Source organism: Pezoporus wallicus, unplaced genomic scaffold, assembly GCF_028554395.1.
Source record: "Pezoporus wallicus isolate ANWC-B61680 ecotype Strahan unplaced genomic scaffold, APGP_CSIRO_Pwel_v1 contig_227, whole genome shotgun sequence".
Lineage (NCBI taxonomy): Eukaryota > Metazoa > Chordata > Aves > Psittaciformes > Psittacidae > Pezoporus > Pezoporus wallicus.
Genome location: NW_026635704.1, coordinates 6119647 through 6146287, shown reverse-complemented (window position 1 = coordinate 6146287; position 26641 = coordinate 6119647). Strand labels below are relative to the sequence as shown.

The following is a 26641-nucleotide window of genomic DNA, read 5'->3' as shown; positions in this document are numbered from 1 at the left end:
CACTATGCTGTACCTTACACATGTAATCCAGCAGGCTGTCTTGCTTGCAGTGGTTAAGACTCATTTTATCAGTCTGTTTTTCAGAAACAAATTTAGACGCTAAAAATCTTTCTGAGCTGCTTTCAAGTAGGCCTGCCAATACTATGCCATACATGATGTACACTAGGGTCGTGGGTAGTGTGAAGGGGTGTATGGTACTGATTTCAGTGGGGCCCCCATGATCTGCCCCAGCAGAGAACAGAGCCTCACACCCATGCAGTAAAATATAAAGCCTTAAAAGTGTGCTCAGCAGTTTGGAAAGAAGGTCAACCATGTGTTTTATGTGTTACCATTTCTCTGATAAGCCTGTGGCTGTGTGAGTTCAGAGGATGTACTGTGCCTTCAAAATTAATCTTGCAGTCAAACTTGTCGCTTAGCATTTACGCCATGACCTTTTAGCTTGAGAATAAGAGAAAAATTAGCATTCTTATGTTATTTACAAAACTGATTTTAAATGTTTTACATTCTTTTGATAACATTGTATGCAGCTTTAGTCCTCTAGCATCATGCTTGGTAAAACATCTAAAAGAACAAAATTACTTTTAAATGTAACCATTAAGTGCTTCCCTGAATTAGAACATTATTGGCTAAATTTCATGGCTACAATAAAGCAGGATACTGGAGCAGGATTTGAGATTTTAATTCAGATTTATAATAAGACAGAAGGAAAACAGCTAATGTATATCGACTACCAAATTTTATTGTGACGAAAGATAAAGGCTAAGATACAGTTCAATCAGCACGACAGTCTTGAGGAACTTTTTCTCACAATGAAGATGGATTTGTGATACTATGGATTGCTCCATCCTAAATAGGATACCTTTTCCCAAGTCTTATGTGGAAACTTTCAATTTCTATTGAATTAAGACATTCTACATTGAAACCAGATGTTTGTAGGAATTGCATAATGTTTTATTCATTACTTTGTAAAGTAAGTCACTATTACAGGGAGTAAATTTGGTGGAACTTTAACTTTACCATGAAGTAACAAGGATGCTGTAGAAGTAACAGTACAAGTTCAACTCTCAAATAGATTTTGTTGTTGCAGAAATGTTTTTTTTTCAAAAAATGAAAGTACTTTTGACTGACCTGTGAAATGGGAAAAAAAAAATCAATAGCATTCATTGGCAAAATCATTCCATCTATTAACAGGGGGCGAATGACTCAAAATTAAATATTTGACAGCATATACTCAATATTCTTAACTTCAGAATTCTGTAATTAAAATCCTAGATTTATAACCTCAGTCCTACAAACTTAACTATAGCAAATGCTATCAAAAGACAATGTGATAAACTAGGATAGTTTACTATCCATTTTTATCTACTCCTCATTTCAACTGTATTTTGATCTAGAAAATTTTACCATTCTAGAAAGAAAAAGGTTCCTTGGGACTGTATATATAATGTTTTATCTTGCTTATAGGCAGGAAACCATCTGCAATTGCTCCTAAAATGTATTTCAAATTTTGTTCCAGTCTGTGACTGGCTGATGCAGCTGATACAGATACTGATGGCCAAGCTCAGACTTGAGAGAGGATATCATGCTGTCAGACTCAAATGCAATTTCCCTTACTGCACCCCAGGCCCAAGCAAGGTCCCAATAAATAATTAATCCTGTGGAAAATTCTAAAACCTCTAGGCTGTGAGACATGAGTTTGGATGTCTGCAGTTTGGTTTGGATAAAACCCTTTCAGATTTAAGAGTTGGAGGAACTACTTGGCACAACCAAATGCATTCTGCAGACTTCAAGCCATCTCCTGCATGAGTGTAACAGGTAGGAATGTTTCTAGGTTCCCACATAAATATTTTGGACATAGAGAGATAAGGAATGTTTCCTAACACAGTGTGTGCTTCCAGCAAAATAGAAAACTGTCTTCTCTGGTTAATAAGCAAACAGTGCATCTGAGTAAGTCTTACCAGGATGGCAACTGTGATTGGTTCTTACCAATCTTATTTTTTTTCTAAATAGAAATAAGGCCATTCCCACTAGTTTAGACTAATTCCACCTTATAAAACATATAATAAAATAACACAGTTATTAAACAAAAATGAATTTATAAAATGAAGAAAATACATCTGAATTCTCTTTATTAGCAGTTTAAGTAAATACTGTGAGCTACCTGATAGGTTCCTGTTCCTTATGTTAACAAGCTGTTGCAAATGATGCTACTGATTTTTCTAAAATTGCTTTCTATCAGTTGTTTGCAATATTTAGTGAAGAATGATGGATCTATAAAAATTTCCTCCAGTGAACATTTGTACTGATGGTAAACACAAACACAAGGGTTTTGACGCTCAAACTTGCTTCCAAGTCTAACAGTCATTGAAACAGCTCATCTTTGCAGTCATTTGCATTTACCTTTACTGAAGTCTACCTCAATCAATCGAACTCTTGCAAATGGCCCCGTTGCACTGCACTTTGGAGTCCTCTTGGCCTGGGGGTAATTCTAGAGCTGCCTACAATTATCTCAGAGTGGCTTTAGCTTCCAGGCTGGTACCTAAGAGGGGGAAGTATGCATCAGGAGCTTTCTGGCCAGCATTTTTCACTCCTTTCGGTAACCACCCTAACTCCTCTAATTTCTACAACTAAGCAATTTTTTTTTAAGTGTGTATTTTGCATTCAATTGGAAAGAAAGAAAATTGAGCAATAAAAGAAATACCTTTCAAAGTTGCTGAATAAAGCAAAATTACGACATACACAGGTGGAAGAAAAAGCACATTCATTTTGTGTTTTTCAATTAACAGATCATTTGCAGGAAGAAATACTGTATTAGAGCAAAACCAAGTAACAAATACTTTCTTGTTTAAAGTTTTCTTATACTTTCAATGAAAATAGTTTTGAAAGTAGACACATCATCATATTGCTTATGCAAGCTATTTAAGCTAAGCAAAGGACTTTTCAAAAAGATGCTTTTTTTTTCACTTTAGCAAAGACCTCTCCCATTGATTTGATACTTTTTATGGATGAAAACATTATTCGAGAATGAGGAATGTTTCCATTGAAAACACTTATCAAATAATAAGCCATTAGCTTGTTTTCTTTCTGGAAAGGATGATGCCAAATATATTACTTTTATGATAGGTCAAATATCAGCAGCACTGAGAGCCTTGAATATAGTTTTCAAATGCTTGGTGGATCTATAGCAATGTACTTTATGCTTCTGTGGACTTCTGAAATTCCAAATCATCAAAATGTATTTATTCAGCTCAGCTTACCCATTCAGGTGCAGTTCAGGCATCTTCTTCAAAGGAGAACTTCACTGAAGAATCAGAGGACACAGGAACAAAGAGAAGGGTTTAGTTTGTTTGTTTATAATTCTCCTTTGCGAGATCCCCCAGGAGTAGAAAAGAGAATGGTTTACAGTCTGGTAAGATCAGAACAGCAAAAGTATTTGCAGCATGGCACACAATAAAGCACTGCTTACTTGGAAATACTCTATTCCCAGCCAGCACCATCTTGTGAGACTCACAGATACCTCCAAGCCCTGCCACAGACTTGTTTTGGGAGCTAAGATTCCCCTCACCTCCGGGGACTTTTCTTCCCCGGAGAGCCTTAAGAAACTTATGCGAAACAGATCTGACCCTCTACAGAATATCTGGTCAATTTTCTGGTCTTTTTTTTCATCTATGGAGGAGTAGATTTTTAAAAACTAATTTAAAATTCGAGTTTTGTTTTTATTCCCAGTGACAATGTTCATATCCCAGTAAATTTGTATTTATTTTACAAGCCTGTTTTTTTCTTTAATCACGTCATGAAGAAGACCACTAATTCTCTCCTTCTGGATGGCTGCAGAGAGACCACACACACTCACTGCTCTGAGCACTAGCAGACTGGAAAGAGATGAGAAGACAGAGCAAGAACAAAATACCATTACAAACCCAATGCTGTCCTCCATCTGAATTGCTCTTATATGGCTCCTCACCAAGCTGGCAGACTTCAGGATCTTTGGTCTCTGTGGCCTGGCTATCAAAAACCATTTTTTTTCACTGACTTATCATTCCAAAAGTGATGGCAAAGGTGCATCCAAAGAGCTCTCAATTAGCCCTTGGAAGCAGTCTAAAACAAGCAGTAGCCCACACTGTACTTTTCAGTTAAGAGACAGTAAAACAAGACAAGTGCGTTTTGAGCTGATAAGCCTGAGTGAATAAAGGGCCTCTGTGGAGTACCTAATGAGAGAAGTTTTGAAGTGCAGTATGCCAGCTATATGGAGGGATGACACTGATGGGAAATAAAGTCTCTGTATTAAAGTGCTCATTGATTAGTTGTTTCCAAAAGCACAACTAGGATCTATTTTGAGTGCACAGTGAGTACTCGTCCAAACTATGCTTTCCCTGTTTCAAACAAATTGGCAAGCGGGAAAAGTTTGGCACAACTACACAGACTGTACTGGCCTCCATTTTAAAGGGAAATACAGTTTGAATTTTAATCTCACCTAGAGATGATTCTGAGAAGAAACTTGTGTTTCCTGATCTAAAACTGCAAAGTATTCAGTTTGATTTTGACAGCAGTGATATAATCTAAATAAGAAACAGACTGTGGTAAGTACTTCTGCCTTGACACAAAAAGCCCTCATTTGTCTTCCTGTCCAAGATGACATCATCAGGGAGACATTTTTGTAAGATGGATCTCACCTGCACATCTGGAAATAAAGCCATAGTTTGTGGATATAGTTGCTCAGTTTGTACCATCTGTGTAGTTCCTGGGGCAGATGTTTATACATCTGATGCAAGAGACACCGGAGAATCAGTCTCAAAGTGCCATTGACTGCCCCTACTTCTGTAGCATGCACAGTGACAGTAACATTAAATGTGTTTTGTCATCAGGAATTCAGATACAGTCTTTCTGAGGTCTTCAGTGCCATAACTCTAGCTCCTGAAGCTCCTGGAGCTCCTGGAGTTCCTTAAGTCTTACCTCAAACCCATGATTTTTAAAGATAAATTTTATAAGATATCTTTTTTTTTTTTTTTATATAGATGTGATAACTTGCAATGCTCTCTGGTGGCTCCATGGGGATGGGCACACTGCACATTCTTAGAGCTGCAGTTCTGAATTTGGTCACCTTTCTGTGCCAGCATCCAGTTAGGTGTCTGTGCCCTTCCTTAAACAGCTTTGGCTCATCCTTCTAGATCTGCCTCTCCTATTGACCACTATTAACATCAGAGGTGTCTGGGGCTGAGGTCTGCTAGTGTCATGGATAGAACTGTTCACCCACTGTCCACTGGCATGTTCAGGAGCCATCTGGGAGCTGACCTTACCCCAGCTGCAAGACTTGTGTTGGCACAGGACCTGCTGTGCATAGGCCACCCTTTGGGCACTGCAGCAAACAGAAAGCCCCATGTTGTGCATTACCAGCCACAGAGACTGCAGGGGAATCCAACTATTCAGCAGCTCAGTGATACAATGGCATTTTTACATAAACCTGTCTCTTACACTTCTTTTTTTTTTTTTTTTTTTATTTCATACATAGAGTGTCTATTTTGTGATTGCTATTTTTATTCAATCCTGAGACACACCCTCTAGGTCATTGAATGCTCCATGAGCTCTGTTCGTGCCATGTATCTTTATTATACATTCCTACTCTTCCTATGCCCCTACCCACAACATTTTTTCCGCCTATCTGTTAACTTCTGCTTGTCTTTTGATGGACATCAGGCCTTCTGTTTGTTAGTTTATTCTCTAGCTGCCCATCTCATATTCTTAAGCTTGCCTTTACTTAAGTTGCATAATAATAAGTAACGCAACTTATTCTTCAGGCTTTCTTCATGGCTTTGCCTATGGACAACAACTGACATCAAAGATAAAAATAAGAAGCAGGTCTTTGGTTACTAGAGTCCTCCATGTCAGACTGCGTTCTGGAAGATTATTCAATGCAATTTTCAATATATATATCAGTACCTGAAAGGATATAATTTATTATTACTTCTGATCACAAGTAAGCCTAAAAACTCATTTTTTATTTGAAGCAAAGAATTGATTCAAGTGTTTCAAGAAAAGCCTCTGAGCTTCAATGGGAAAAAAAAAACAGCAACACTCTTTGGTTGGATGGTGAAATAAATCAGGAGCTCATTTGCTAGTTTTTAACAGTCATTTGCTGAAGGTGAAATACAGCCCCTGGCACAGCATATGCAACAATAAGTGAAAGGCGTTTGTACTGAGAAACTTGCCGCAAATGTCTGCTATTTCTTTCTGATAAAAATTTACTTTTATGTGTTGCATTATTTTGTTAGCCAACATCTTTTTTACCAGCTCCTAAAAAACCTGGAAGGAAACTGTCTGAAATGTCATGGCAGATCCAGATAAATGCAATCATGAATATGTTACTGTATCGAACTGCATATAAAAATGGATATTAGAATCAGTATTATATTGAATTAAATGTTACCTGCAAAGCATGTTTTAACTAAATTTTATTTATCTTCTCCCAAATTGTTTATTTTCAAGGTGTGTCCCAGCCTGTTAGACTGACAATGCTGAATTACCTTGTAGCCTAGGGATTTTGGGGAGGAATCTAGAGAGTTTGATGACTGGGCAGAGGTCACATGGCACATCTGGCACACACTGAAAAATCTGGGAGGTGTTTTGAGAATGTAATAAGAGTACGTTAGCTGGATGTTTCTGTTAGAGTATTCAGTAGCAAAATATTTAATGATACTGACATTTAAATTGTGATAATTAGATTTCCTAGTTAGCACCACATTGAGAAGAATAGGAACAGTTTATATATTGCCCAGAGCTATTATTTCAGACTGTCTGCAAATTCTGATTGGCAAGAATGACCTGGTTCATATTCTATTTATATATGAGTTTTATTTTGGCTTTAATGAAAGCTTAGCTTTTGGATCACAGTTCTCTACCATTACGTGGCTTTGTGAGAATGGGAATCACAAAAGGCTTGCTTTCAGCCAAGCTTAGAGCTTCTCTAGTGAGATTGGGCCGCAACTCATTACCTCTGCAAATAGTAGTCTGCAAATATGGCCATGACACCTACCATAGTTTCAAGGGAAGGTAGGTTATCTAAATGTCTTAGAAGGTACACTGGACATTTGAGTAGAAAACATTTTCTTTGCAAAAGATTGCAGAAGGAGCAGAGTAAATGCTTCCATTATTATCTCTTCAAGACATTTGTCTCCTTGTTGTGAAGATTTGCTATAGCACGCAGAATGGAGAGGAACACCCACCATGACACAGACTGTCTCCATCTAACGGCAAGTTTTGCTGCCTTTTATAGTATTTGCAGGGAAGCAATCCACGTGAAGAAATGCTTTCTGCTAGCTGACATTTTTTCCCTGCAACGTTTTTGCAGCCGAACAGCTTTGGTGGATGGGATGAGGAAAGAATCTACTGTCCTGTCCATTTTAAGAAATAGGATTATTCTCATAGTCATGGAGAATGGGAGAGGTGCTTGAGGACTGAAGGAAAGCCAGTGTCACTCCAGTCTTCATAAAGGGCAAGAATGATGGCCCAAGAAACTGCAGCCCAGTCAGCCTCTGTCTCTAGAAAGGTGATGGAACAGCTCACCCTGGATGTCATTTCTAAGCATGTGGAGGAAAAGAAGGTTATCAGGAGTAATCAACATGGATTCACCTAGAGGAAATCATGCTTGACCAATCTGATAGACTTCTCTGATGGAATGACTGGCTGGGTAAATGAGCAGAGAGCAGTGGATGTTACCTATATTGACTTCAGCAGGGCTTTTGACACTGTCTCCTATAACTTCCTTGTAGGGTAATCTCAGGAAGTGCGAGTTAGATGACTGGGCAGTGAGGCAGATTGAGAATGGCTGAATGGCAGAGCTCAGAGAGTTGTGATCAGCAACACAGGGTCTAGCTGGAGGCTTGAAGGTAGCAGTGTTCCCCAGTGGTCAGTACTGTTTCCAGTCCTTATCAATTTATTCATCAATGACCTGGATGAAGGGACAGAATGTACCCTCAACAAGTTTGCTGAGGATGCAAAACTGTGTGGAGTGGCTGATACACCAGAATGCTATGCTGCCATTCAGTGAGACCTGGACAAGCTAGAGAGTTGGGTGGAGAGGAACATAGCAAAGTTCAACAAAGACAAGTGCATGGTGCTGCACCTAGGGAGAGGAACACCACAGCCCAGCAAAGGTTAGGGGTTGACCTGCTGGAAAGAACTTTGCGGAGGAGGACATGGGGGTCCTGGCAGACAAGAAGTTAAGCATGTGCTCTTGTGGCCAAGAAGGCCCATAGTATCCTGGGATGCATCAGGAAGAGCGTGGCCAGCAGGTTGAGAACAGTTATCCTCCTGCTCTGCTCTGCCATGGTGAGGCTGCATCTGGAGTACTGTGTCAAATCCTGGGCTCCTCAGTACAGAAAGACAAGCAACTACTGGAGAGGGTCCGGCGGAGGGCTGTCAAGGTGTTTAGAGCACTGGAACATCTGTCCTATGAGGAAAAGCTGAGGGAGCTGGGCCTTTTTACCCTAGAGAAGAGACAATTGAGAGGGGATCTTATCAATGCACACAAACAAATATCTCAAAGACAGCTTCAAGAGTCCAGGGCTAGACTCTTTTGAGTGGTGCCCAGCAACAGGATAAGGTACAATGAGCACAAACAGAAATACAGGAAGTTCCATCTAAATATGGGAAAAATTCTTTACTCTGAAAGTGGCAGAGCACTGGAACAGGCTGCCCAGAGAGGTTGTGGAGTCTCCTCCCCTGAAGATAATAAAAGTCTAGCTGGATGCAATCCTGTATAACCTGTTCTAGGGGAACCTGCTTTAGCGGGGGGGTTGGACTAGGTGATCTCCAGAAGTCCCTTCCAGCCCCAATCATTCTGCGATTCTATGATTCTCTTCTTAATTTTCTTTGAGAAGGTGCCTGGCCTCATTAACAGTTTCTTCAGTTCACATAATAAATGAACAACTTCAGTATGGATATCCTTGTCAGAACTTTCAGGAGGGCAGCTTGTCTTCTGAAGTGTTGCCTGCTGCCAGCTTACTGCACGGCCAGGTGTGGTTGTATGCAAGTGCAAGCTATTGAAGAGGTGGCATTGCTCAGGGAGGACCTGTTCATGGGAGAAGAGGGCTAGAGTAGGAGTGGAGAGGCAGAATAAGTGCATATGGGATAAACAGTGGGATGCAAGGATGCATGGTGGAGATGGATGGAGATAAAAGACTAAATAACATGGTAAGAGTAAAGGGAAGTGAAAAGAGAACTCAGAGACAGACCGTCTGTAGCCACTGGGGTGTTCTGCCCTCCAGGAAGTCAGTCTGATCCCAGGAGCATCTTCACTCTTCTGCTGTCAGTCAATATCTAAGAAATCCAATAACAATGTGTGAATCTCACCTTCTCTCATTTCCAAACAGCTGGCTTGCAGTCCAGCACAACCCCCCACTGCTCCAGCAGCAAAAGCGATCAGGAAGCAGAGATTTATGCAGTAGTTATGTCAATAAACAACACTGCTGCTGAAGTTCAAATGATGCTTGCCTGTTTTTTTAAGAAATCATTAAGCCCTTCAGACCAACTTCAAATGAGCCTTTATGTAAAGAAAAAAAGAAAAGAAAAGAAAAGAAAAGAAAAGAAAAGAAAAGAAAAGAAAAGAAAAGAAAAAAAAAGAAATGAAAAAAGAAGAAAAGAAAAAAGAAAAGAAAAGAGAAAAGAAAAGAAAAGAGAAAAGAAAAGAAAAGAAAAGAAAAGAAAAGAAAAGAAAAGAAAAGAAAAGAAAAGAAAAAAGAAAAGAAAAGAAAAAGAAAAAAGAAAAGAAGGAAGGAAGGAAAGGAAGGAAGGAAGAAAGGAAGGAGGGAAGGAAGGAAGGAAGGAAGAAGAAAAAAGAAAGAAAGAAAGAAAGGAAAAAGAAAGAAAAAGAAAGAAAGAAAAGAAAGAAAAAGAAAAGAAAGAAAAGAAAAGAAAAGAAAAGAAAAGAAAAGAAAAGAAAAGAAAAGAAAAGAAAAGAAAAGAAAAGAAAAGAAAAGAAGAAAAAACAAAGAGAAAAAGAAAGGAAGGAAGAAAGGAAGGAAAAAAAGAAAAGAGAGAAATAAAGAAAGAAAGAAAGAAAGAGAAAGAAAGAAAAGGCTGCAGACCAAAGTATTCAGAATTTAAAGAAAAGCATCCAGAATTAGCAGGGACTCAGTACACTCCCCCTGTGTGTGCTCACTGTGAGACAGTCTTTAATTAAGTGGTCATGTAATATTTCATCCACGAGACCTTTGCCTGATTACGCACACAGGGCAATGAGTATTCACAATTTTTGCTGCTCTTGTAAAGTACATTTCTGTAGCAGGCATTTTATTTTGCTCCACAGTAATTAAATGTATTTATTGAGCTGTAGCAGGTTAACAAGGGAACTATCTAAGGAGAAGCAGAAGGGAGGAATGACTTGATGAGTAACTAATCATTCATAAAATTCTTATAGTGACAGTTCCTACAGGGATTTCTGAATTTGCAAACTGTCTCATCTCTGCTTTATTTCTTTTTTTTTTTTTTTTCTGTACAAATCAGGCATTATTTACTTTTTCTGGCCTCTAAATATAGTAAGAGTTGAAACTAAATAGCAGCAGTCCCCTCAGAGGAAGCCCTAAGATGGTCTTTTGACCTATATTACTGTTTATTTTTATGAAACTTGCAGGACCTGGATAATGCAGAACTTTGGGCCAATTGTCAAATCTGGCCAGTGACAAGTACATGGGCCAAGAGACAGGCACCCCAAGCTCACACTAGCTCTCATGCTCGCACTCGCGCTTGCAGCTACTCAGTCGATCAGTCACCTGGGTGTGAGCACCCAAGCCCTGTTTCCCTGGGTCGAACAGATGGAAGCTTGCAGAAGGTATTTTCCAGTGTCTATAGCATTAGACTTAGAAGGGTTTGACTCCCACATTTGTGAAACTTTATCCTGGGTTCTTGGGCGGGGAATGCCTGGCTGAATGGAAAGCACCAGTGCTGCCAAACCATGTATATAAGGGAGTGAGGCATCAAAATGTAGGCTGCAAATCCCTGCTGGGTGAACATCATCAGCTGGACAGCCTTTAAAACCAAATGTGGCTTTTCATCAGAAAGAATACCTCTGACAAAACACATACCTTCAAGCCTGAATCTGCAAACAGTCAATTTGCTCCCAGTATGGAAGCTTATCATCAAACAGCTAATTCAGCTTTCCTCCACTGGGAGAATAAATTCTATTTACTTACCTGTTATCAGCAACAATTGTTGTTTAAAAAGAATGAAACAGAACATGATTGATTAGTTCTTTCCCAGGGTCTTCGAGGATCCAAGGCTATTTTTGTCATTTATCATGCTGCATTCACACAAGCATAATTTCTTTCAAGGTACCAGTGTGGCTATCATGGTAACAGAATGGATTATTCAGCACCATGTTAGCCATTAGTAGCTGTTTTTTCCAGTCTTTGCTGTAACATGCATATAAGATTTCTAAGGCTACCGTATGCCTTACAGCTTTTTCTCCCATACTTTATTTAGACAGAAAAAAAATGTTGGTTTCTGTATAAATTTCAGTGTCTAGAAATAAACTGCAATCCTCTGAACTAAAACTGGAGTTCAGATATATCTCTTTGCTAGCAGAAAAGAATGAAAGTAGAGTCTTTATTTATTTATTTGCTTTCTTGTTCTTGATCTGTGTGTGTAAATATGTGAATTTTCTCATCTGTTATGCTGAAAAGTCTCTTACCAGGGCTTAGGTCCTGTATTCTGCCCTGCCCATTCTCTTCATGGAGCTACAGTCAGTCAAAATAGAGCCAGCAGAGCTGCAGCCGTGCCCTTGCTTATTTGCTTGCTGTTAAAGTCCATCATTGGTTCTACAATAGACAATATGATTTCCGTTTGCGACAGGTGGCGAAGCAAATGCAACCCAGACAGGCCCTCACCCAGCACAGCAGCTGTGGCTCTACCTCCCCTGAGACCCTCCATGAAAATGTCAATACCTTTCCAAGGCACATTTGTTCCTAAAAACTGTCTGTGTGTTTGGATAGGGACAGCATACACCTCCCTTTCCCTGGACCCAGCCTTTCTTCTGCTCCACCTGGCATGTTTACACTCTACCATGAGTCTCTAAGCCAAGCCTCAGGAACTGGAAATCTGCCAATGCTGAAGATGAAGGTATACTCTCTTCAGCAAGGTGAACAGATTGGTTTTTTCCCCAACAAATCATAAGGGAGGAGTGTGGATTCTGTGGGCCACTAGTTTTGGCAGTCAGGTGGTGGAACACCAATCTCACCACAGTCCAAGTCTTCTTTCTTTCTTTCTTTCTTCCCTCCCTCCTTTACTGCCTCAAAAGTTCCTTACTCATTCAGCTGCTGAGACAGGGGAGGAGGGGTAGGAAAGCATACAGGTGATCAGAAGGCAGATAGCCTAAGTGGTGCACTCATTCTCTCGTTTTAGAAACACCAAATGTATATGCTGTCTCTTTCTGTCTGACACCTACGAGGATTTCATCTTGCCATTCTTGATCAGCAATAGGCACTGTAAAAGTACGCTGATTCTTAAACTCATTTTTTCAAAGCATGTCCATGCCCTGTGGAATCTCATGTGGAGTAAGAGGACCCATGGGGATAGTTGTTGCCTTGACTAAAAAAGGATTACTGCTCTGTGTGAAGGCAAGGTGGGTGCATCATGAGATAGTCCTATTAAAAAAACAAAACAAGGAAAGAGAAATTACTGTGAATGAACTTCATGGAAATACTCTGAGGCCTCAACTCAGTTTTTATCTGAATTAACATTAAGACCATTTTTTGACTGGATTAATTTTAATCAAGTGGTAGGCCTGAATGAAAGCCAGAAAATGAAAGAAATGCAACCAAGGAGAAAACCTGCTGCTCCGCTGGATTCATCACACCTTGTACTAATCCATCCCTCCCTGCCCTGCTGGGGAGGAGGTGGGGAGGCAGTGACTTTGTGGGTTGCCAGAAGCCAGCCAAGGTTGACCTTGTGACCAGAGGACCAGCGCTTCTGCAGGCCAAGCACTGCACTGACCAAAAATATGTGCTGGGTGTTGGATAATCATCATGTAAGCCTCCAGGCTGTCCATTCAATGTGAGGTGTTGGAGCAAGCACACAGTCAAATGCACATGGGCTGGCATCTTCATCCCCTTCAGCTTCCAGCTTGGAATACCAGGGTGGAGTACGGAAGAAGCCATGTGCTTCCTGGTGGGCAGCAAGGCACCTCTGCTTTCCTCGTAATTGCTATTGCACATGACAGCAAGCCTGCATTGGGTTTTTAGGACCAAGACATTACTCCATCTCACTTAATGAAATCATCATCTCCTTACAGCAAGAACAGTCCCAAAGCCCAGGGAAACCTCCTTTTCAAAGGCGCTCCAGGCTGTTGCTCTGACATAATGGAATCATTGGCTATAATGGGAAATGCTGAATGAGATGATGCCAAAAGGACTGTCCCAGAAAAAAAATAGAAAATACTCCTTTAATGACTTCACATAATCAGAATTGTAGGCATTTCTGTTTAAAGATGCAAGCATACATTTTTCACAAAAGCTTTTATTATGTTCCTTTAAAAAAATCCTTTCCTTCAAAACTATAAAAATATAGGAAGGTACCCTAGGTCATAGAAGTAAAATGAAAGAATCTGTCCTGCTCTTTCTTTACTGGATACAAAATGCAAAAGGAAATCTTAACTTTTAAATGCTGTCCCAACATCATGATTTCTGAGCAGCTTACATCGAATATGTAATATGTTGGTGCTCTGAGCAACAGAAGACTAGGGATGCTGGTAGGTTAGCGAGTCTTTCCGAAGGAAAAATTAGCCCTTAGCTTTTAATAACAATCTAATTTTTTTCATGTTATTTATAGCAATGTTTCTAGCTCTGAGTCACACATGCTGAGAAACGTGAATGAAATCATCACTGTTTTTTTTTGTTTTTTTCTCTAAACAGAAGTAACCTGGTACCTCTCATACAAATGGTGATGCGCATATTTCTGAATACATGAAACGAATATCACAATGATTAAAAGTAGCTACAAAAATAAGGCTTCATCTACAAAATAATAAGCTGTACCAACTTATTCTCATGGATTTTAAAGATTCATTTCAGAAAAACAGTCCTAGCAGGATCTTCACTGCAATCAAATGACAGCCTAAACCAGAATAATCTAGAAGAAAACAGAGCTTAAATCATAACACTTCTATGTCTCTAAGTAGCAGAGACTCTCCACCTATATCTGCGTTTGCCCCAGTTACCAAAATATTTGGTTGCATTGGGAAATTTAGTGTTTTGGAAGCTGCAACCATTTTCTGCCACTTTATGCTATACTACTCTATTTTTAATGAGGTCACTTACTGGAGAGTTTTGGAGCAAAATCCAGAGCATTCCCAGATTGACATGGATTGCCAAGAACAATTGGAGATAAAAATAAAATGGATGACTCTTTCATATAGGGAAAACTGAGATCTGAAAACTAATTTTTAATTACAAGGTGCTTGATCTGGGAGATGTGTGATATATCCAAATCTAATTAACGATTAACTAATTAAGCTCAGCTTTTTTTTTTGACTGATCTATTAAATTTTTAAGATTTCTAATATTCCTCTGTGCTATTACTTACATATACTAAGCCTGAGTTTCATGAACAATAGGTTTCTAATGCCTTCTGACCACTCAAGGAGCCCTGAAAGTGAGCAAAACTGGCAAGAGAAAGTTTTACACTCTTTTGTCACACTCTGGTAATTTCAGAATAAGACCTGAGTCCAGCATAAGTGAGAATAAAGGTAGCTTTACTTCTTAAAATGGAACAAACATATTCCTTGAAACAGGAGGAATTGCATGTCTTTAGCATACCTTTGACTTTTGCATTGACTTAGGTACAGAGAGCTGGGCAGATAAACTATCTACAAAGAAAAACATTTGAAGACTATGTTATCATTCTAGCTTAGTTATCATCTGCCAGCAGCCAAAATATACTAAAACATTTCTAAGTCCTCCAGGAGAGGAGCTGCATCCTTGTTCTGTTATTTTATTTCTGTGCAATGGTCTGAAATACAAAGGTCACTGACTCTCCAAACATTCACACTTCAGTGTGACTATTCATGTTGTCGTGGTTTAAACCCAGTCAGGTAATTCGTTCACTCACTTCCCCCCCCCCCTTTCTTGCCCTCCCCCTGCTCTCGGAGGGACGGAGAGGAGAATCAAAAGAATGCAACTCCCACGGGTTGAGATAAGAACAGTTTAGTAACTAAGGTATAACACAAATCACTACTGCTACCATCAATGATAATAATGATAAAGGAAATAACAAGGGAACAGAATACAACACCTCACCACCCGCTGACCGATAACTCGCCCCCCAAGCCAGACCAAGCTCCGACCGATACCTCCTCCAACCCTGCAGTCTCCCAGCCCTTCCGGCTAACTCCCAGTTACCTCCTGGGCATGACGTGCTGTGGTATGGAATAGCTCTTTGGTCAGTTTGGGTCAGGTGTCCTGTCTCTGCTTCCTCCTGGCTTCCCCTCCTCCCTGGCAGAGCATGAGGCTCACAAAGTCCTTGGCCAAACCAAAACATCTCTATCAGCTCTGTTCCTGAACCGAAAGTCAAAACACTGCACTGCACCAGCTACCAAGGAGGAGAAACATGACTGCTACTGCTGAACCCAGGACATTATCCACCCCTTATTCCATACCATTCACGTCATGCTCAGATCCCACATTTTCAATATACCATCACTCTTATCTCGGTGCACTCTTATATTAGTGCATGGACCAGTCCCTATAAAGCTGCTGCGTCCATCTGGTCCATGTCAGGCTCCATCTCTTGTAAGAGTCTTCCAGAGCAGGAGAGACTGTGTGCAGTGTTCACACTCGTGAATAACCTGGGCAATAGTGTCCATTGTTAAGTCCACCCCTCGATCATGAGTCCATCTCTGTGTTGCATCTCTGCTCTGATGGCCTGAAGTGCCATGGGCCCACCAGGCTTAAAATAATTCACTGTCCCCTTAAGCAGTTTCTGCAGCTTGTTGCTGGGGACTCCATACAGCTGCCTTCCATCTCCGACGCTTCCAAAGCACTGGAGGGGCCCAGTGGACTAGATACTTGCCCATACTGTCCCACACACCCTGCCACTCATGACTCTCCAGCCTTGGGGAAAATCTCTTGGTCCTCCTATACTGTTGTCTAACCCCAGACAAGACCCAAACCTGACTCTGCTTAACTTTTGAGATCAGACAAAATGGTTGTGGGTAGAACACAGCCTGTGTGTGTGCCAACATGCTGATCCCCATCACAATCAGCAGGCAGGTCCCAAGGATACCCAAAGGCCATTCAGAGCCTTCAGAACTCTCAGTTGATGCTGCTGTGCTTGTCACTGGGGCTGGTGTAGCTGCTGTGCTTGCCGGCTCTCCCACCGCCAGCTTCTCTTTTCCTGAGTCCAGCTCTTCCTCCTCTGCCGTGCTGGGAAGTGCTGCGTGGTCTCCGGCATCCTCCTGGGGCTCGGCGGGCGGCTTCCGGGGAATGCTCTCGGCCGTCGCGGGGCTCGGCTCCTCCGCGGGGCTCGGCTCTTCCGCGGGGCTCGGCTCTTCCGCGGGGCTCGGCTCCTCCGCCGCCTTATCCTGCTGCTTGGCAGCCGCTTCCTTCTGCTCCTCGACTGCCCCGACCTCCTCCACCCGCAGCCGTCCCCTGGCGACCTCCGGCCCCGCTCCCGCCGCCGCTTGGTCCCCGGGGCCGCTCTCCCGGGCCGGTTCGGCTGCCGCCGGCTCCCAGGACCGCTCCCCCTCAGTTCCCTGCAGCCTCACGAAGATGGAGAGTAGGGTGAGGGCCAGGACGGTGAAGAGCAGCCGGACGGCCAGGTACAAGCCCACGGCCACGTCCATCCCGCCCTGCTGCTGGAGCCCACCCGTATTACAAGCCATTGCCATAAAGCACAGTGAGACAAGAACCTTAGCCCAGGCCCCACACTTGATAAACACTATCACAGCAAATACCGGCTCTACATAAGTTACAACATTCTGAAGCTGTGAGATCAAGAGAAACAACTCTGAGAGCCAATAAATCGTCATTGTGATGAGTGACTATTAATCTGGTCAGATCTGTCGTTATCTCAACCCTTCGTGCCCCACGTTGGGCGCCAAAAAGAACTGTCGTGGTTTAAACCCAGTCAGGTAATTCGTTCACTCACTTCCCCCCCCGCCTTTCTTGCCCTCCCCCTGCTCTCGGAGGGACGGAGAGGAGAATCAAAAGAATGCAACTCCCACGGGTTGAGATAAGAACAGTTTAGTAACTAAGGTATAACACAAATCACTACTGCTACCATCAATGATAATAATGATAAAGGAAATAACAAGGGAACAGAATACAACACCTCACCACCCGCTGACCGATAACTCGCCCCCCAAGCCCGACCAAGCTCCGACCGATACCTCCTCCAACCCTGCAGTCTCCCAGCCCTTCCGGCTAACTCCCAGTTACCTCCTGGGCATGACGTGCTGTGGTATGGAATAGCTCTTTGGTCAGTTTGGGTCAGGTGTCCTGTCTCTGCTTCCTCCTGGCTTCCCCTCCTCCCTGGCAGAGCATGAGGCTCACAAAGTCCTTGGCCAAACCAAAACATCTCTATCAGCTCTGTTCCTGAACCGAAAGTCAAAACACTGCACTGCACCAGCTACCAAGGAGGAGAAACATGACTGCTACTGCTGAACCCAGGACACATGTTATGCTGGTTCAAGTGTATATGCACAGCCTCATAAATGAGGGTCATTCTTGAGGCAAAATTAGACCCTGTTGACTGCTTCTTATACAACTCTCCACATCCTCATTTAATTTACATGGAGTAAAGTGAGATTACTCTCTCAAAGCTCGGGCTTTGAGGTTAATAGTGTATTCCCTGGGGTAAGTTCAGTCCAGTCACTGTCAGTGTCATCACTGTTTTAACAACAGACTTTGAGGTTTTGTCTTATTGAGTATGTATTCATATATCCTGAGATTTTCTTGAAAGGGAGCTTGAATTCAGCTAGCAGATTTAAATTGGCATCTACTCTGATGCCAAGAAAATATGTGTCTCTTCCTTTCAAGACAGGGGAGCTGAATATTACTGAAATGACTCTTTAGAGACATGCACAAGTTTGGATGTTAATCAGTTAACTCAGTACCTAAAACTTCCTCTCAAATTGATTGAGTTAGCATGTTTCCAAACTTAAATAATTAATTTGTTTTATGCCTTGCTTATTAACCAGCTCTGCTCCATTGTGGCCTGCTATAATCTTCAGTAAGTGAAACAAAATTGGAGGATGAAGAAAACTGGGAAGAAAAATAATGATGAGAGCTGTCTGTTCTCTGTTAGCACAGGGAGTTGATGGACCATCCATAGCTGTTTAAATAGACAATGTCAATAGAAAGATTGGCTCTGGTGCCTGTGTATCATTTACTGGTAGAAAGTAAATCTTCACTATTGCTTGCAATGCAATGCCTTAGGTGAAGTGCTATATCATAATGGGGAATTAGAGTCAAACTATGAAAAGCCTTGTTGCCCGCAACTAATCTGAAGGATGACAGTATTTTGAAAAATGGATAAAGGCTACCTGAGCAAGGGGGAGAAACTGCATTATCAGAGAAGACACAGCATATTTTCCCATCAACAACAGACAATATATCTCACAGTATTCAACATATTGGCTGCTGTAATCATATTCAGTACAGCATGTGATTGTTTTATGCCTTTGATTTACTGTTATCTCTAATTAGCGGCAATTCTGTCTTTCTGAACATTAAATGAGTTTGGTTTATGAATTCTAATTGTAAAAGTCTCTCAAATTAACAGAATGGAAAAAAATACATTCATAATTAACAATTTTTTTTTTTTAGATTACAATAAGCTATTACAGGGAACAGAACAAATGTGTACAGAAAAATGATTAAATTGTGCAGAGTTCTTCATGTTGTACCACGTTTCCCTGGCTTCCTCATCTTGGCTAGAGACATTTCTGGGTTTTTTCAACCCCAGAGCCTTCCTTTTCTTTGCAGCCACAGTCATTTGGTTTTAATGGAGACACTTCCTGAGTCTCAACCACCCAGTCAGGGGAAGAATATGAGCACACTGACTCAGGCTGTAGATCATAATTTTCAAAGGCTAGAGTGACTGGAAGATTTTCCGCCACTTAATATAGCAATGAGTGTAATCTTCCAGAAGAAATTTCACTCTCCCACAGCCTTGTCTTGAATCTTCCGTCAAAGGAAATGGGCTTATATATTGCTAAAATATCTTGAGCAGCTTTTGACACTTCAAAGCATCAGTGTGCTCAGCACAACATGGACTAGCTAACACTTCCAAAGCGACTGTACACTGAGGATCACACTGCTTTAGAGACAGACAAAATTCTTCCAAAACAGATGTCAAAACTGACACGGCAACCGATCTCTCAGGCAGTTCTGCTGTGTGCTCTGCCTGTCGCCTTTCTTAAACCTGCCACAGGGCAACCATCAGCATACTTGCCATTCAATACATGTATTTGCAGCTCTTTCATGTTATATTAAAAAACTACCTCTGTGAAGCCAAAAGGACATGTGAATGTAATTTCTTTTCCCACAAAACATTTGCTGTGTTCTTCAAAAGGTTAACCCACCTTACTAAACTGTACAAACGTTATTTCATTTTTATTGACACTCTTTTCAGACCATGAAATGACTTGAGGTTTAATCTATTTATTCTTTTTCTTTTTTATATACTGGAAGAAACAGACTAATTTAATAAGCTCCACACACGGAGATATTTCAAAACCATGTTTTCTAAAGCTTTCTTGAAGTTGCAAGAAGGTAAAGGAAAATGGCATGTCACAAAGAAGAGGTTATTGTTAAGATAAATATAGTTATATTTACAGGGCTGATATTAAATTTTATTTTTTTTAGTCCTAGATATGTCTAGAGACTGTTGCACTGCTTTAACGCAGGAAATGCTCCATGCTCCTTGCATTGTGAATAGTGGGGTTATATTGTACGGTTGCCTTTTCCTAGGAAAAAATAAAATTGCTATTAAAAAAGAAAAAAAGAATATTTCAAAAGGATTATTTCATCTCAGCATAAAATTCTTTTTGCAAATGCTCTTCACTTCTGATGGTGTGAGAAAGCAGCATGTGGAATACTTAGCAAGGCTGGCTGCTCACTGGGGTGGCAGCAAGTGTTGTAACCTCCAGTCTGGTGCTACATAAATGTAAGTGTAGGTAGCAATTTGGTCACTTCATTTTGCCATATGATTTCCAGAACCAATTTTCCATAACTGTCCTTGGGGGGGGGGGTGGGGTGGGGGTGGGGGTGGGCGGGTGGGGTGGTGTGGAGTAAAGGGTCCCAACACAGCCAGCATCTCTGTGGGCTTAACTACAAAAGCTGATAAACCACTGTGTCATAGAATGGTTAGGGTTGGAAAGGACCTTAAGATCATTTAGGTCCAACTCTCATTATTGTGAGCAGCATCCTCAGCCAAAGGAGCAGGATGGTGGAGTGGGGCTAGGGGCCAGGTACACAGCAAACTCCGGTGTTCAGTGGCTGTGAGTCCCATGAGATTTCATCCCAAAGGCTGTGTCCACTCAGGAGAATGTGACATCCACCCAATGCAGCCTCTCAGCAGCCATCCTTGTGCCAAAGCAGAACAGTGGGCTGGGTCCTTCTCTTATAGGAGACTGAATCTGTGGGGCACCACCCTAGGTCATGGTGCTCCTATTAAATACTCCAAACTCTGAAACAACAGAAATATAGCAGAAGTGTGGAGCATTGGGAATCTGGTATGTCATGGTTTAAACCCTAGCCAGACAGCTTGTTCACTCACTCCCAGAGAGTGGCGCTGGGCTGAGAGCAATTGAGTCCCCCCTCCCCCAGCCCCGGGCTCTCCCCTTCCCTGCTCCCAGAGGGATGGGGAGGAGGATCGAACTAGTGCAACTCCCACAGGTTGAGACAAGAACAGTCCAGCAACCAATGTACAACACAAATCAACACCGCCACCACCGACAACAGTGATAAGAGAAAATAACATGGGAAGAGAAAACAATACCACCCGCCAAGAAACGAGTCCCACCATGAAACCCATGTCCGTCCGGGTAACTCCCAGTTACCCCCCACCCCGGGCATGACGTGCTGTGGTATGGAATACCTCTTTGGTCAGTTTGGGTCAGGTGCCCCGTCTCTGCTTCTTCCTGGCTTCCCCTCCTCCCTGGCAGAGCATGAGCCTCACAAAGTCCTTGGTCAGGGTAAACATCACTTAACAACAACCGAAAACATCGGTATCACCAGCACTGTTCCCAGGCTGGAAGTGAAAACACAGCGCTGCACCAGCTACCAAGAAGGAGAAAAATGACTGCTACTGCTGAACCCAGGACATGGTGATAGCAAATGTTCTCTACTGATGATTCCACCCAGTATTTTCTGGTGAGAGGGCAACTTGGGGATGCCATGTCACAAATTCTGCTTCCAAATTCAGCAATGAATTTTAAAATCCATTTAAGTAATACTGCTTTCTTCTGTGGAAATGGATTTGACTATGTCTGCAGTATCTTGGGTTTCATAGTTTGCAAAATTGCTTCACATAGCAAAATATAAAAGAGCTCATGCAGATTATGTAGGCTATATAGGTTAGGAAAATAATGGGACACAGCATTATCTAATTGTTGCTTGATACTTAAAAGGAAAAAAGAATAAGTAGTTCAGACTACTCCACTGTGAGCCTATAGAGAATCCAACTTGTAAAAATGTGTTGAAAAATCTCTTGAACATCAGGCTGCTCAGACTGACCAGAATAATAACTTCAATCTATAGAAAAAGCCCTTGTAAGCACAACAAAGGAAACAAGGATTTTGTCAGTGCTGAAACTTACAACCCCTTTGTTTTTGACTCCCACCTTTTAGCTGAGCACTTGGGCATTACTAATCCTCAAAATGACAACACCAAACAATCTTTATGGTAAAAGGACAGACTGCCAGGATTGCTGCCTATCAAAGTCTGTACCAAAGTGATGAGCACCGGTAAGACCACAGCCTGAGTGCTGAGTCCATTTCTGGGCTCCCCAGTACAAGAGAGAGATGGACATACTGGAGAGAGTCCAGTGACGGACTACAAAGGTGGTGAAGGGAATGGAGCATCTTTCTTGTGAGAAAAGGTGGAGAGAGCTGGGACTGCTCAGCCTGGAGAAGAGATGGTCTTATCAATGTGTACAAATACCTGTGAGGAGGGTGCAAAGAGGACAGAGACAGGCTCTTTTCAGTGGTGCTTGGTGACATGACAAGAGGCAATGGGCACACACACTGAAACACAGTTTCAAGAAACACTTTTCTACTGAGAGAGTGACCAAGCATTGGCACAGGTTGCCCAATGAAGTTGTGGAGTTTCCAACCTGGGAGATATCCAAAAGCCATGGACATGGCTGGCAGATGTCTTCAGGTGTCCCTGCTTGAGCTGCAAGGCTGGACCAGAAGTCCTCCGGAGGTCATACCCAAAGTTTCTAGGCTGGTCTTGTTTTGTTTCTGTGCAATTTTTTACATGCTGCTTAAATTCTATATTAAAATGCAATGACTATTGAAGTACCAGTTGTAAAACTCAAACGCCAGCTCAGCATTCAGCTTGGGTCTACAAACAGGTAAATTCATGTGTTTCAGTCAGCATAGCTTTAATTGACTCATATTGCAAATACAAATGAAATAAAAGAGACAAAAAGAAACAAGGCAAGAGCCCATTTTTTGCATCTACTTACTTTGTTGATTTGTGGTACTTCATTAAAATCCATAGCTTCAAATGTCATGACAGATCAAGTAAAATATATATTTCACAATGGTATTTGTTACGTGAAATAAGCTTCCTTGCTAATGCCTTGTTAGACCAGTACACAAGATCCACAAGTTCTGCCTTGACAGACAATAAGAAACATCACACATCCCAGGAGAGAAAAGCAGCCCTACATATAGTGCATACACCAAATGGAATGCTGTGTTAAATATGAGGAAAATAGCTTTTTCTAACAACTAACTACTTTACTGACTTGTTAAATGTTTAGGGCCAGGCTCTTTTAAAAAGGATTGCTATAACTTAAATTCTCATATAAATTTGATATGAAATATTTCTAGAACTGCAAACAAAGCTAAAACTTTCCCATTCAGTTATAAAAAACAAGTTTTGTTGTTTGTTTTTTTTTCTTCAGCATAATAACAAAGTTTTTTCTGCAGCCTTTGACAGATATTTTGTATACTCTTTCTTTTGCAGTTCATTAAGAATTCTGTTTAAAACTTGGTGCATGTATTTTCTGATATCATATTGGTACCCTGTATTTTCTTTATTGGAAATCTTTCATACTCCCAAGTACAGACATTAGACCACACAGTCTTCTTTTCTTCTCTTGTTAGTTTAAACCTGTTGTGGATAGATCAGGGTCCATTTTTTCCCAGAGTATCTTCTTAGCGCTTTCTGAAAGCCTGACCTATGTGTGAAATGTCAAAAAACCAATGCACTTACTTGGGCATTTTGTGCTCTCTCGTTAAACATTTTAATACTCCATAGAAGTAGAAAAAGTTATATTTCTTCCCAAGTGGGACAGCACTGCAAATATATGGAAAAATATACACAAATATGAGAGCATAATGTACTGAAACGTAAAAGCATAATGACAGTTTTAACTCCTCAACTGATGAGTGTTGATAACATTCGGTTATGAGCACATAACTCAGGAGAGGCATATCAGATGGTTGTGGTAATTCCTGTTGTCTTTCCAATTAGATCTAGTGTATTTGCAGTAAGCCACTGTAGCTGGAATAGCTTTGAGATGGAGAAGAGCTAGCAACACAGAGGCCATATCAAGCAAAGAAGAACAGGGGTGGAGAAGAGGAGGTGTCGTATAAACTGATTTACAGAAGTCCTTATGAATTTTGGATAACTGAGTATTTCAAAACATTATTTATATTGGATTGTGTGACACAAATCAGGGTAGACCTGTATGATACCAAAACTGAAAACCTTTTTATATTCTGTTCAGTATAAAAAAAAAAAAAATTGAATTGTACTAAGATACCCAACATATTTAATGTAGAATTTTATTTTTTTTAAGTAATAAAAAATTAGGACATTTTTCTAAGCCTGAATTTTGAAACTATTACTTTCTAAAATTAAGGGAGAAATAAATATCTAAAATCTCTGTAAAAAAATACCTTTTATGATGCACTGTCTCACTTTTCCACAAAGTAGACAAGCTCTGCATGTCATATTATTTCTACTTTTACTTTTCTTCTTCTAAGGCTTCTTTCATTAGTTCCTGACACCCAAAGACTAAGCAAAGCTTTCTTAAGTAGCAAATAAAACAATTTAGAGACTTAATGGACTGTCACTTGGAAGGAAAATTATCTAAATACAGGCAGCAATTGGTTTTCACTGTAACCATTCTGCCTTCATCTCTTCCCATTACCCTAACCTTTTGCACTGCAGTGAAAATACATTAACAAGAATGTGAACATGGCTAAAGTGATAATTTATCCTGGAAAGATTTGGATCCATGCAAGGAAAATTTTAATAAAAAGTCCTGTTAAGATAGACAGAAGTAATTTCGTCCCATCCTCCCCTGTTATATTCAACTGAGTCTGAACAGCAGCCATTCAATTTGCATAGGAGCTTACATTACCAATTAAGAGAAAAAAAAATGGTACAAACCACAGTGAGGAATTTGACTTCTTTTTCTGTAAAGGGAATGGCCATTTGTTCTCTACTGGAAACACAGAGTGGTAATATGAGAAATACACATTTTTTATTGTTGCAAGCAATGCATGAGGACTGGTGAAGAAAATTTCTGTGTTTACCTTTTTTCTTCAGAAATCAAATGAGATGTGTGAAATTTAGCAAGAGAATGTTAAAGCTTCATTGTAAATTCAGTATATTTTTAGAGATGTGCTATCTGCTTTAAATGCTTTCTAATTTGGATCTGAGCAAACAAAATCTGCTAGCTGAGATAAATACCTATGTAGGATGGAGAAGATTTTGGCTGGGATATATGCAATCATCCATATTAAAAACCTTTAATAAAGCATTGAAAATTTTTGCCGTGCCTTACCAACACATAATAAAATACAGTTTTAGGACCCAAGTCTTCACTTAGGTTTCACAGATCAGAATAAAAATGTTCCTCCCTTGGAAAGTTGTCAATTTGGACCCTGAACCTTGCCACTGTGGCCGTCTTTCCAAAAAAAACCTGTGTAGTACAGAAGTCCACAGCAAGAGACGAAGCAGGGTGCTCAGTGCAACATTCAGATAGAGCCAGCGTGGGCATCTCTGCACCTACAGCAAACGCATTCCCCAAAGACCTAGAAAGTGATTTGGGTGACTCACATGAATTCCCAGAGCCATCGTTACCCACAGAGTGTCCTCCTCACCCGCCTCTCAAGCAGAGTACAAGATTCCTGCAGGTACCATGTCATGTCTGCCTGGTTTTGGGTACCATCTAAGCATCCACCTGTGCTTAGACAGTTGAATCTTACCCCAAGCTCCCCCAACACTCATAGGAGTAGGTATCTAAATGTCTTCAAATAGCTAGGCTTCAGTCTCTAAAATTTGGTGGTGGCACCAAAATCATTATGCAACAGCACCCTGCAAATGGTAAGGTTATTCTGGTTATTCAGCTATTTTTAAATCCATGGTAAAAAAAAAAAATCACCAAATTTGCATATTCTTAAGCTAGTTTTGTTAAACTCTAAAGATCCCTTTTTGGCTTTCTGTAACTATTTCTGCTATGTTAAAGACTGTATATTTGCCTACAGAAAGCTTTTTAAAGGTTCATTAGAACACATTGAACACCATGCTCTAACAGTACTTCTTTTCTCTAGGGTTGGGCAAGCACTAAGCATTTCTGGTAGTCCTATCATGCCACTGCAGGAGGATGGCTTCTGTAAGGTTTACAGACTTATATTACACACTGGGGAGAGAAAAAGAGCCATCAACATGTGCTCCCATCCTTTCAACTCAATCTTCTGTGTGATGACCCTCCTTTTCCCTTCTCTTCCTAATACAACCTGCCCTTCCTGGGCCCCAGTCCATTTTCTAAATCACAGCCCCAGTGGGGTGGAGATCCCCAGGTCCTGGTTTCTCGGGGTCATTCCTACTCTTCTCTTCTGTGATTGCCCAGGGGAAAACAGCCCTCTAAAAGCAGGACTTACCTGCTCTCAGCTGTGTACCAGAGCTGAGAAAAGTGGAGTCAGCTTCCTTAACACCTCCCCTTCTGGTTCAATGAATCTTGCCCTGCTGTGTGTCACCTCATATGCCTCCCTCAGGCACCTAGCCTCTAAGGAGGTCAGAGTCCAGCCTTCACTCTTGTACTAATCCTTTTTTGGGGCTGGCTGAAAGCAGCTCTTTGCTCAGTGAATGGCTTTAAATCATCCCCCTCAGTCCCTGGATTTCATGTGGTCAGCATGTTTCTAGAATGAAGAATTGCAGCATCCCAGTTATAAACACACAAGGCTTTTATTAACTATGGTTCTAAGAGCCTAATTCCATGGTTTAATCATTAGATAGGTCTTCCTGCTGGAGATCAAAGTCAGTCTTAGGTCAAGTTAACATTGCTTAATAAACATTCCCCCATACCAAAACATGTACTGTCAAAAAGTCAATGATCACCCACCACACTGCTTGCCTTTTACACCCCTGAAATTAATTGGCTTCAGAAAAAAAATCATAGTCAAGAA

General features: G+C 41.0%; 1 long non-coding RNA gene across 1 annotated transcript; it reads right to left on the bottom strand.

The window, feature by feature from the left end:
* Positions 1 to 564: 564 nt before the first annotated feature.
* LOC130592874 (uncharacterized) lies at positions 565 to 26405 on the bottom strand. Its single transcript, XR_008970686.1, has 4 exons — positions 26117 to 26405; positions 22772 to 22881; positions 3258 to 3301; positions 565 to 1128 (listed from the first exon to the last, which is right to left on the bottom strand). It is a non-coding gene; the product is annotated as an uncharacterized LOC130592874 (long non-coding RNA).
* Positions 26406 to 26641: the final 236 nt, after the last annotated feature.